The sequence below is a fragment of the Nylanderia fulva genome, unplaced genomic scaffold, assembly GCF_048542155.1.
Source record: "Nylanderia fulva isolate GAGA-0341 unplaced genomic scaffold, ASM4854215v1 Scaffold115, whole genome shotgun sequence".
Lineage (NCBI taxonomy): Eukaryota > Metazoa > Arthropoda > Insecta > Hymenoptera > Formicidae > Nylanderia > Nylanderia fulva.
In genome coordinates this window covers 154,577-166,116 of record NW_028189355.1, presented here as the reverse complement: position 1 = coordinate 166,116, position 11,540 = coordinate 154,577, and positions in this window count along the sequence as shown.

The window sequence follows — 11,540 nt, the reverse complement described above, 5'->3', positions numbered from 1 at the left end:
CCCCCACATCTGTCTTTTTCTCTTATATTTAATAATATTACAGTTACTTTAGGGTTTAACCTCGGACAAAAGCTGAATTTTGGCAAATCTTCGTTTTTGCATAAGGTTAAAGAGAAAAAAAAATTACTATTATTATATAGTGGTCTTTAAGAAAAAAAGTAAACAATTAGGCCTAAATTTTGTTCTTTGCAAATGTCTAGTTGAATATCGATTTTACAGAAAAAACAAAAAAATATAAAATTAAAGAATGGATAATTTTGCATAAAAATGTTATGTATAAGTCTTTCATACAAGTAATACATTTTATGTAAATAATTTTACAAGACATACGCTGCACGGTGTATTCACGGAGCGTGCTGACAGACGTTATGTGGATTGAAGCGTTACACGCGCGCACAAAAATGTCATAACTTTTGAACGAATTATTGTACAAAAATGAGTGAAGAGTCGAGGGTTGAGAGTCTTAGTTGAGAAGTCAGAGATTTCAACTTTTTAATGCAACCTTTTGTTATTCTACGCTAATACTTTAAAAAATTACGATAATTTAAGCAAATTGTTACATGTAATGTTTGTCTTCTCTTATTAAATTAGTGACAGATAGTCTTAGAATTTTTTGAAAATTTATCATAAAATAACAAAACAAATTACATTAAAAAGCTGAAATCTCCAGATTTTCAACGGTTCTTTTTTCATTTCTGTTTGATAATTTATTCAAAAGTTATGACATTTTTGTGCGCGCATGCAATACTTTAATCTACATAACGTCTGTTGGCACGTTCCACCACGTTTTGTCAATACACCGCAATAAACAACTTGTAAATTTTTGAAGTAAAAAGTTTAGCTTATACGAAAACAGTTATAGAATACTTCATGCAAATAACAGAATTTGGGTGCTAATTGTTTAATTTTATGTTTTAGCGGCCACTGTACAATGATAAACTTTTTTCTTTAATTTCATGCAAAAACGAAAGTCTTTACCAAACTTCAGTGTGCTAACATTTTTTCTGAGGTATCGCTCAATTTTTATCTAAAGTAACTGTAGTATAAAATATATTGAAAGTCACTATAAAAGCTACACGCATGCACATACGTATGTAAGTACACAAGCATGTGCGTACGTAAGCATAGATATATGTTTACATTTACATATTTTTTATTATATCTTTTAATGAACTTTGCAAAAATATGTGAAATCCCACTAAAAGACATCACAGATGTAAAAAAAGTGCTAAGTTATATCTTTCGCAAGCAACAATAATTCTTTACAAAAAGTCGTAATCAAATATATTATCTTCTCAAAAATTATGTTTATAGCCAAAATAATTCTTGGCAAAAATTAATCATTATCAAAAATATTTTCTCAAAAATTATATTTATAAATTATATTTTATTTTTATTAATAATACTAGAAAAAAATTAAAATGTTAGCATCAAAAAGTAGTGAAATCAAAAAGTTGCACTAAGTAAGTGACAACATATATAATATATAATATTTCGATAAATTTCCTATAATGATACAAATGTATAATTATTGCTTTATTTTAAAACGTTTATATGATATATAATAACAAAATAAATTTAGCAAAATATATATATATATATATATATATATATATATATATATATATTTATTTATTTATCTTTACATTTAAATAACATGAATAATTATGTAATTAATTCAAACTGGAATGTGTATATACATTGTAAAGTTATTATATATTTTTATAAAATGTTTATATAAATAGATATATATAATAAAATAAATTATTTATCTCTAAATAATTATTTAATTCAAATACATTTAAACGTATAGTCAAAAAAGGTAATATAAGGCGCAAAGAATTAAATTTAGAAAATTAAAAAAATTTAAAGTTAAATAAAAATTTTTAATTTAAATTAAAAAATAAAAGTAAAAAAAATGTAATGTACAAAAAATACTTAGCGCTGTTTTTGTATTGTTATTTTAACACATTAGTAAATAAAATAAAATATAAATCAAAGTATAGACTAATTTTTTTACTGCAATACGCTTCAATAGAAATCTATAAACATATTACATGGCTCGATATTCGAATGACATGTGGCTAGCTGAACATATCGATATACATGTATGAAATATATGTATATAATGTAACATGCAATAATTGTCATATTAAACAGATTCAACGATTGGACAATTGAGATTTTTTGTTAAATAATAACGCTAATATATTAAATCTGTAATATAATAATTAAACATGTTCGATTACTATATTGAGTTGTTTGTCCACTGGGATTCGATTGTGTCATCATCAATCATAAAACTAAGTGAAAATTATAAAAATGAATTTACTAAACATTAATATATGCTAAAGACGTATACATATACATATATATGTATATGTTTTTAGCATATATTAATTAATGTATATGGAGCATTTCAAAGTGTTTAATTGATCAATCAAAATATAAATGAATAAAAATTTCTTTATCCTGATACATGTTTTAAAGCATTTGCAATGTTTTCCTGATCGCAATCAGAGTTTCGAGATAGATGTTTAAAGCGCATTATTTTTATTATGAATTTTTTTATAAAAAAGGTTCAAATATAATTTCATGATTCTTTAATTTCGACTTATTTTGACTTCATCTTTTCACTCTCCAAAGATAGGATGCGACTTCTGTGTGTGATATATTCTGTATATACACATTTCGTTACTAATCATCATTTTTAAAGACGTTTCGTAGTCAAAGGGCTATAATACAAAAACAGCGCTAAGTATTTTTTGTACATTACATTTTTTTTACTTTTCTTTTTTAATTTAAATTAAAAATTTTTATTTAACTTTAAATTTTTTTAATTTTCTAAATTTAATTCTTTGTGCCTTATATTACCTTTTTTGACTATACGTTTAAATATATTTGAATTAAATAATTATTTAGAGATAAATAATTTATTTTATTATATATATCTATTTATATAAATATTTTATAAAAATATATAATAACTTTACAATGTATATACATTCCAGTTTAAATTAATTACATAATTATTCATGTTATTTAAATGTAAAGATAAATAAATAAATATATATATATATATATATATATATATATATATATATTTTGCTAAATTTATTTTGTTATTATATATCATATAAACGTTTTAAAATAAAGCAATAATTATACATTTGTATCATTATAGGAAATTTATCGAAATATTATATATTATATATGTTGTCACTTACTTAGTGCAACTTTTTGATTTCACTACTTTTTGATGCTAATATTTGAACCTTTTTTCTCGTTTTATCAATATAATTATTTAGCGCAATTTTTTGATTTCACTACTTTTTGATGCTAATATTTTAATTTTTTTCTAGTATTATTAATAAAAATAAAATATAATTTATAAATATAATTTTTGAGAAAATATTTTTGATAATGATTAATTTTTGCAAAGAATTATTTTGGCTATAAACATAATTTTTGAGAAGATAATATATTTGATTACGACTTTTTGTAAAGAATTATTCTTGCTTGCGAAAGATATAACTTAGCACTTTTTTTACATCTGTGATGTCTTTTAGTGGGATTGTATTTCTAATACGACTCCCCAAATAGCAAACTGAGGTCATTAATGTCAAAATGGCATTATTTCTTATGATGTCATTTTGCCGTTTAATGACATCAATTTGCTACTTGTGTGGGTCACATAATACGAATAACAGAAGATATATAAATTATAACATTGGATAAATATTTAAATGACCGATTAGCTATTGATGGTGATGTTAATTTATTTATACAGCTACGTTTCGACTCTATATAAATTGGGTCCTCTTCAGGCTAATCACCGATAAATAATACAGAATGTAGAGCGCAACATAAAATCAATGTGGTATGACTAAATTACATGAAAATCGTTAACAGAAATAAATTTAAAAATTAATAAATAAAAGTACCTGATGTTAAACGTCAATGTTAATTATTAAAAATAAAACTAAGAGATAATTGATATTTGCTTATTGACATAATATTGACAATATTCACTATATAAAGCGACCAAACAACGAATAAAACTTCGGTCGTCACTTCACATATGCATCTCATTGTCAACAAGATTCAACATTAACTGATAGTGAACCAAAAAAGGTGATAAATACAATTACAATACTTCTCATAAAAATGATACATACATTAAAAGAATAATACAAAACAGTAAAAGGAAAAGAAAACAAGACAAGGTAAGGATATTAAAAAGCGTTAATAATAGTGTTATAAATCGAACTATATATAAGATTATCAGTATCTTTTTGTAAATTGATAGAGTCGTTCTGTTTTTTAATAAAAATCATTTCACAGATTTCTCTTTTTTTGGTATTACATTTATTATGCAAAATGGATACAGACTCCCAATTAAAGTCGTAATTGCAAGTAACTCAATAATTGCTAATAACCGAATAATTACTTTTGTGCTTCTTAATATCGTTGCGATGTTCTTTAATACGCGTTTCTAAGCGGCGTTTAGTTTGACCAATATGTAACACGCCGAGCAATTCTTACAAATGATTTTATAAACAACATTCGTTCTTTTGTTAGGTAAAAGTTTGTCTTTTCCTTTCTTTATTAGGCTATTAAGCCTGTTAGGAACAGTGTATAATTTGTTCGTAAAATTTATCGTTAAATTTAAAACTTGTGGAGTTTATGACAAACTCCAACGCGTGTAAAAATTGGTCAAGAGAAAAATTCGTGTTCCCCGAAATATCATTCCGCATCTACTCCTAATGTCCGAAATGATTAGTAATTTCGGAATATTAGTATAAAGCGGGGAAACGTCCAGTGATATTAAAAGTTCATCATCATTGATATTTATATTTTTTATGCCTCTTGCGAAAGACCATCCATCTTTAATATGCGACAATGGTTGCCCGAAATGATGAGTGATTTCGGAATATTAGTATAAAGCGGGGAAACGCCCAGTGATATTAAAAGTTCATCATCATTGATATTCATATTTTTTATGCCTCTTGCGAAAGACCATCCATCTTTAATAAGTTTTTTTGATTGAATTTTTGATGAAAAAATATTAATATTAATGATGATAAACTTTTAATATAATTGAACGTTTTTTTCTCGCTTTATACTAATATTAGCCTGAAGAGGACCCAATTTAGAGTCGAAACGTAGCTGTACAAATAATTAAATTAACATCACCACCAATAGCCAGTCGATCGTTTAAATATTTATCCATTGTTTTAATCTTACTGGCATTCAACCTTCTTACTTTGATATAAATTATAATTATGTATAAAATTTACTTTTTCTTAATATTTATTTTTTTATATAGTCAAATCTTTATTTATATTAATAAATATAAATATACTAATATTAATTAATATTAATATTTAATTCGTTGTTTATTTTAATTTGTTAAATGTAATCATTAATTATAATTTTTTTTAAATGTTATAAATATTAAAAATAGATCTTTTACTATTGTAAAAATTTTTTCTGAGTTAGTCAAAATGAGGGACTATAAAAAGTTCATATTGCAACGCATAATTATTATTAAATTATAAAATTATCTTTACATTATCTAAGTCTAATGATATATAACATAATTTTTTATTTATATTTACATTTTATAATAATAATTTTGAAAGATGATTAAAAAAAAGAAATGAATCGAAATTGCATCGATATCGATATCTAAATAATGCAATATCAGATGTCTCTAAAAAAATATATAAATTTGCTACATTTAAAAACCTGGCAATGAATTCGCGTCACAAATAACCTTTTCCTTTAAAAATGTTATAGAGCACAGATTTCGAAATAAGCATCAAATTTCAAGCATTATTTCAATACAATGTAATGTCAATGATTTCGACGTTAATTATAATAGACATGGATTTGATGGGTTATCTCTCGCTGGGGAGAAGCGCGATGATACGGGAGCTGGAGCTGCTCCGACGAGGGAGAGAGAGTGCTTGTTGTGCAATCGATATAGAGAGCTGGAAATATTGAGAGGCTTTCCCGCGGCAAGAAGCACGGCGACGAAAAGCACCATGACCTTGCGTAGGGCGGTGTTGGCGTGGGTTGATATCTGTTACATGAAAAAAATATGAAAAAAATTATTCATATATTTCAGACATTGCTAAACCTCTATCTGTTTCTTTTTTTTCGTAAATTCGGCATTCTAAAATAATATAATAAGAACGTTTTTATAAGAGAAATATATATAAATAAATAGAAATAAACACCAATAACAATTATTGTTTTCGGGACAATTATGTTTTCTTAATTTCTCAATTGCATTGAAAATTTAGTTATTGTTTATTGTAAATGAGTCACTATTCCTTTAAATAGTGCATTTGATGAATATTTTGAGTTTAATTTATTTTATAACATTAAATATTTGATCAATTGTGGTAAAAATTTAACGATATACTTAACAATAAGGCTAAGCAGCGCACATACAAAATGGTCAAAGAATGGCGAAAAGTGCGTGGATGAGAGAAAAGTTTTAATGGTGGAGGTTTTCACTCGACGATGATGATGAAGTATTACGTACACGTGTACGGGGCATCCTTCAATTTCGGTTGGATTATCAAGACGGAGGGAGGTTCAATAGCGGCCTATTTTAAGGAGGGTAAACATGCCGCTTGTCAGTGGTATCTTACAGATGGTAAAAATCAAACGAAAGAAACGTAGATTCAAATATCACTCAACTAGAGTGACAGTTCTTTTTCGAGCTAATCAAGATCATTTTAATCATTCTCATTTGATCTTCGTATACAATCTTTCTGCAATTATTTTCGCGAGCAAATTACGTGTCGAGAGAAGAGCGAAAGGTGAGAGAAGGGAACAATGTTTTTCATAATTCAATATATCAGAATGGCGCGTTTGAAAATCTTTTCATTATGTACACGTGCGCGCGTGTATAATACATAAACAGATGATGAGAGAAAAAGCAATATTCTCTTGCCGAGCGTATTATAGAGGTCGGAATTATTTTCACCCTGGCAACAAACGTATTTCATAAAAGCTAAAATCGTAACTTCGCAGTTTTTGCTCTACGAAAAATTGTGGCTGTCAATCAGGATACCTTGACCGCAAAGTTATAAGGCAATATTCTTGGCCTTGTCAGATATAGTAAAACGTGACAAATGTGTATGACAAGAATTACATTTATACTATTTTGTTATTATTTAATATAGTAGAGTTCAAATATTAAAAAATAGATTTTTAATTCTTAAAAACACATATATACACAAACACAATGTGCAATATCTCATTAGATTCAAACCAGATTATAATTACTTCCTATAAAGTCTCCTATAGAGCTTCCCGGCTTCATATGGGTAATCTAATTTCAATGTTATTTGTCAATATATAGAAGAGCCTTACATTATTATTCCAATACAGCACCAATTATTGCAATTATATTGCAGCAACGTTGCGATGTTGCAAATTGCAATGCAATGTTACAAAGACATCGCAGCAACGTTGCGATGTTACAAATTGGAATGCAACATTACAAAGACTTTGCAGAAATATATAGATAAGATATTACTTTAAAAAGAAAGATATTGATTTTTCTCACGCGATTGACCTATATATACCCAGGACATAAAATTTATAATGACGTCATTATAAATTACCCAGGACATAAAATTTATAATGACGTCATTATAAGTTACTCAAACAAAACTAATTAAAAAATAATTTAAAGATGATAAAAAGGATCATAGATTTTAAGTCCAATAATCGCATTATTTAACTTTCAAAAAAGTTATTTATAATAATAATATGTATAATTGTTAATATGTATAATGTAAATAAATTTCGTGTATTAATCAATTTTATATATTATAGCATAGTTATACGTATATGTATTGCATGGTCAGTGCTGTTAATATGGTCAATAACTAGTTTCGGTAATAATAATAATTAGCTATTATTTGATCGCACTCGTTAAATAATTTTAATGCAAGCCAACGTTTTAATAAAAAAAATATTAATTTCTCTTTCATTTTAACATAAAAATAAATCTATGAATACATTAGATATTCAAGTAACTATTATTGTGATACTTAAAATAGTCCATATATATATGAAATAAAATTTATTGATATGATTTCTGCTTTGCCTGTAAAAGATAAAAGTAATTATAAACATTACTGATCAGGATTTTTTATTATCGCCAGTCAAAAATTGAAGGAATAAATATTTCTCGACCAATACTCGCAATTATTTATTTTAATAAATCTCACAACGTTTCGACCATAATTTAGGTCAATATTTTAACAAAATAATTTTCATTTTGTGATTTCCGTATTTTTAAAGCATATATTATATGTTAATACTATTATCATACGTTATTGCAGAATATTTGAAAATGATCAAAATTATGGTCGAAACGGTATGAGATTTATAAAATAAATAATTGCCAGTATTGGTCGAGAAAGATTTATTCCTTCAATTATAAATGTGTTGTTTTACGTCATACACAATAAAATACGTAAGTAAAATGTAAAAATATACCAATTCTGTTGTAGCGAGTTTTTGAGTGCCTTAACCAAACTGATAAATAATTTCAAAAATGTTTATAAGATAACAATGAAAAGTGTTTTCTAGTCGATCTTAAAAATGAACAAAAAAAAATTAATATAGTATACCGATACAATCATTATGCTATTAAAAACAATTAATTTTACAATGAAACTTAGTAGAAGTATATGTAGATATATTTATAACATTTGTTATGTCAATATACGTTTTATATACATATGTATGTATAAAAAATAAAATGTACATAATTATTAGTGTATTCACTTCGAAGTTACCTTTGCAATCCATCCAGGTACCCAATTTGTACCCAATTTGTACCAATTTTGTACCTAATTTATTAAATATTTTTTAAATAAATATTATTTTAAGTAAATATTTTTTATTTTACCTTTCCTTTAACCCAGCTTTTATTTGGGATAACTGATAGGTATACATATATAATTGTTGCGTCCGCGGGATGATCGCGATAATTAGTTGGACCGCGCGACACAAGCTTACACGCACTAACTCGTGTTCGGGAATAAATACACGTATTTATGAAAAGAACAAGGAGCTTTAATAAGAATCTGAATACAAGGGGGAATAACGAAGAAGAATTATAATGGACAGCCGTCATCGTAAATGCCCGAACCGGGCTGTCGGACGACTCCAATGAAGATCGTACCGAAGACAATATCTTGTTGTTGTTTAACAACAACCTCCATAGCAACCATCTCCGAGTAACGAGTAACGTAGAATGATAATGCAGGGGCATTCGACCGGAAGTCACACTTGGTGTTAACGCGGACGCAACATAATACCTCATCGGTGATAAAACACAAACAAAAGTCTATTGTTTCTTTTACATTCAATAAATACCATTCGTCGCGCTTATTAGCGTTCAATTATGCTTGCTAATTGAAAATATAATTTATGAAGAATCTTAGACATTCTTCACATAAATGTCATGTTGTTTATAAGCTTTTATTATGCTACGCATAATTTTTAAACATTAATGATAACAAACATAATGATAACATATCGCGAGGCAAAACAACAGCCGATGGACGAAGCGAATAATGCAGTGGAGACCGAGGATGACAAAGAGAAGCATAGGGAGACCCCAATTGCGGTGGGTGGACGACATCCGCAGAGTGGCAGGGAGGAACTGGCTAATGGCAGCCAATGACAGACAACAGTGGAAGATTATGGAAGAGGCCTACGTTCAGGAGTGGACGAAAATGGGCTGAGGAAGAAGAATGATAACAATAAAACTGAGATACACATTCTATACCTCAAAAATGTTATAACATTTAAATGAAGAAGAGAGTTTCTGAAAATAAAATACGGGTGTAGTTCCAAAAAGCCGATACCTCTGATTGTTTTAAAATTTCGCACACTTATGTATTTTGACGCGCTGATTATAAATGACAATGAAAATTGACGACAAGGTTATCTTCAAATTCAAAATGAGAGAACTTTTTGTACATTTTCTTTTATTATCTTAATAAATATTGATTTTAGTAGAAAAAGTTCCAAATAAAAGTTGTACTTCTTCGCTTTCTCCCTCGCCTCCAATTTTTCCTTCTTTTTCAAAAACTTCATCAAGCGCTATCATATATACTTCGCGACAGAATAAAAATCGATCGACGATTGTTTCTCTAGATATTTCTTGATTTCTATTAATACTGCATTCCTGTGGGCTTTGATTAAATGTCATCATATTCACAGCAAAGCAGTAGGTAACCAGAACGCATGTGGCTGCAGATGTATGACATCTTTCGAAAAACATATTATGTACTATTATAACTGAATGTTTATAGCAGCCTTTTTTACATACAAATTTGCCACAATTAGATGCGATTCGTACAGTGTCATTTGTTTCTTATGTTTGGAGCCCTATCTTTCGTTTGGAATTAAATCAATATCTCGTAACCATTGTAATATATTTGAGCGATTTGATAAAATTGTACCTAATGTGAACAAATTATATTTGCAATCCATTATGATTAGATGCGATTCGTACAGTGTCATTTGTTTCTTATGTTTGAAGCCGTATCTTTCGTTTGGAATTAAATCAATATCTCGTAGCCATTGTAATATATTTGAGAGGTTTGATAAAATTGCACCTAATGTGAACAAATTATATTTGCAATCCATTATGATATATCCATTATAATATATACGATATTAAGATATAATATAAGAGTTTTAACAAGGCTCTGTAATATAAATATAAATTTAACGTATAAGACGGGCAACAAGAGCCAAATCGCGGATGACAATGCGTTATCCTAACGAAACTAAATAATTTTTCTCAGAAATAAATATTTTTATCGGCTCTCAATATAAAGAATATAAGTATGCTGCCTTCTAAGCCGGGCAATAGAGCCAAGGAATAAATAATTTTTCGTTAGAATAAAATACCGGTGCACAAGGCACCAAATTTTACTTGGACACGGCCAAGATTTTAAATATGAAATAATCTCATATTTTGAGATTTAATTTCAATACCCCTTTAGAGATTATTTCATATTTAAAATCTTGGCCGTGTCCAAGTAAAATTTGGTGCCTTGTGCACCGGTATTTAATTCTAACGAAAAATTATTTAGTTTCGTTAGGATAACGCATTGTCATCCGCGATTTGGCTCTTGTTGCCCGTCTTATACGTTAAATTTATATTAAGATATAATGTTCATAAGTGTACGTGTACAGTTCCAGGTAGAACATAAAACTCATAATGACATCATAATAACGTCATCATGATTTTATTCATCACTTAAAAATTATTCAAACAAAAATGATTAAAAAGTAATTTAAAGGTGACAAAAAAATCATGGATTTTAAGTCCAATAATCGCATTATATAACTTTCAAGAAAGTTATTTATAATTGCTAATATGTATAATGCAAATAAATTTCGGGTATCAATTAATTTTACATAATATTCTTCTTTCTGGAGATCATATTAAAATCAATATAATATCATAAATAAGTCACCAAAAC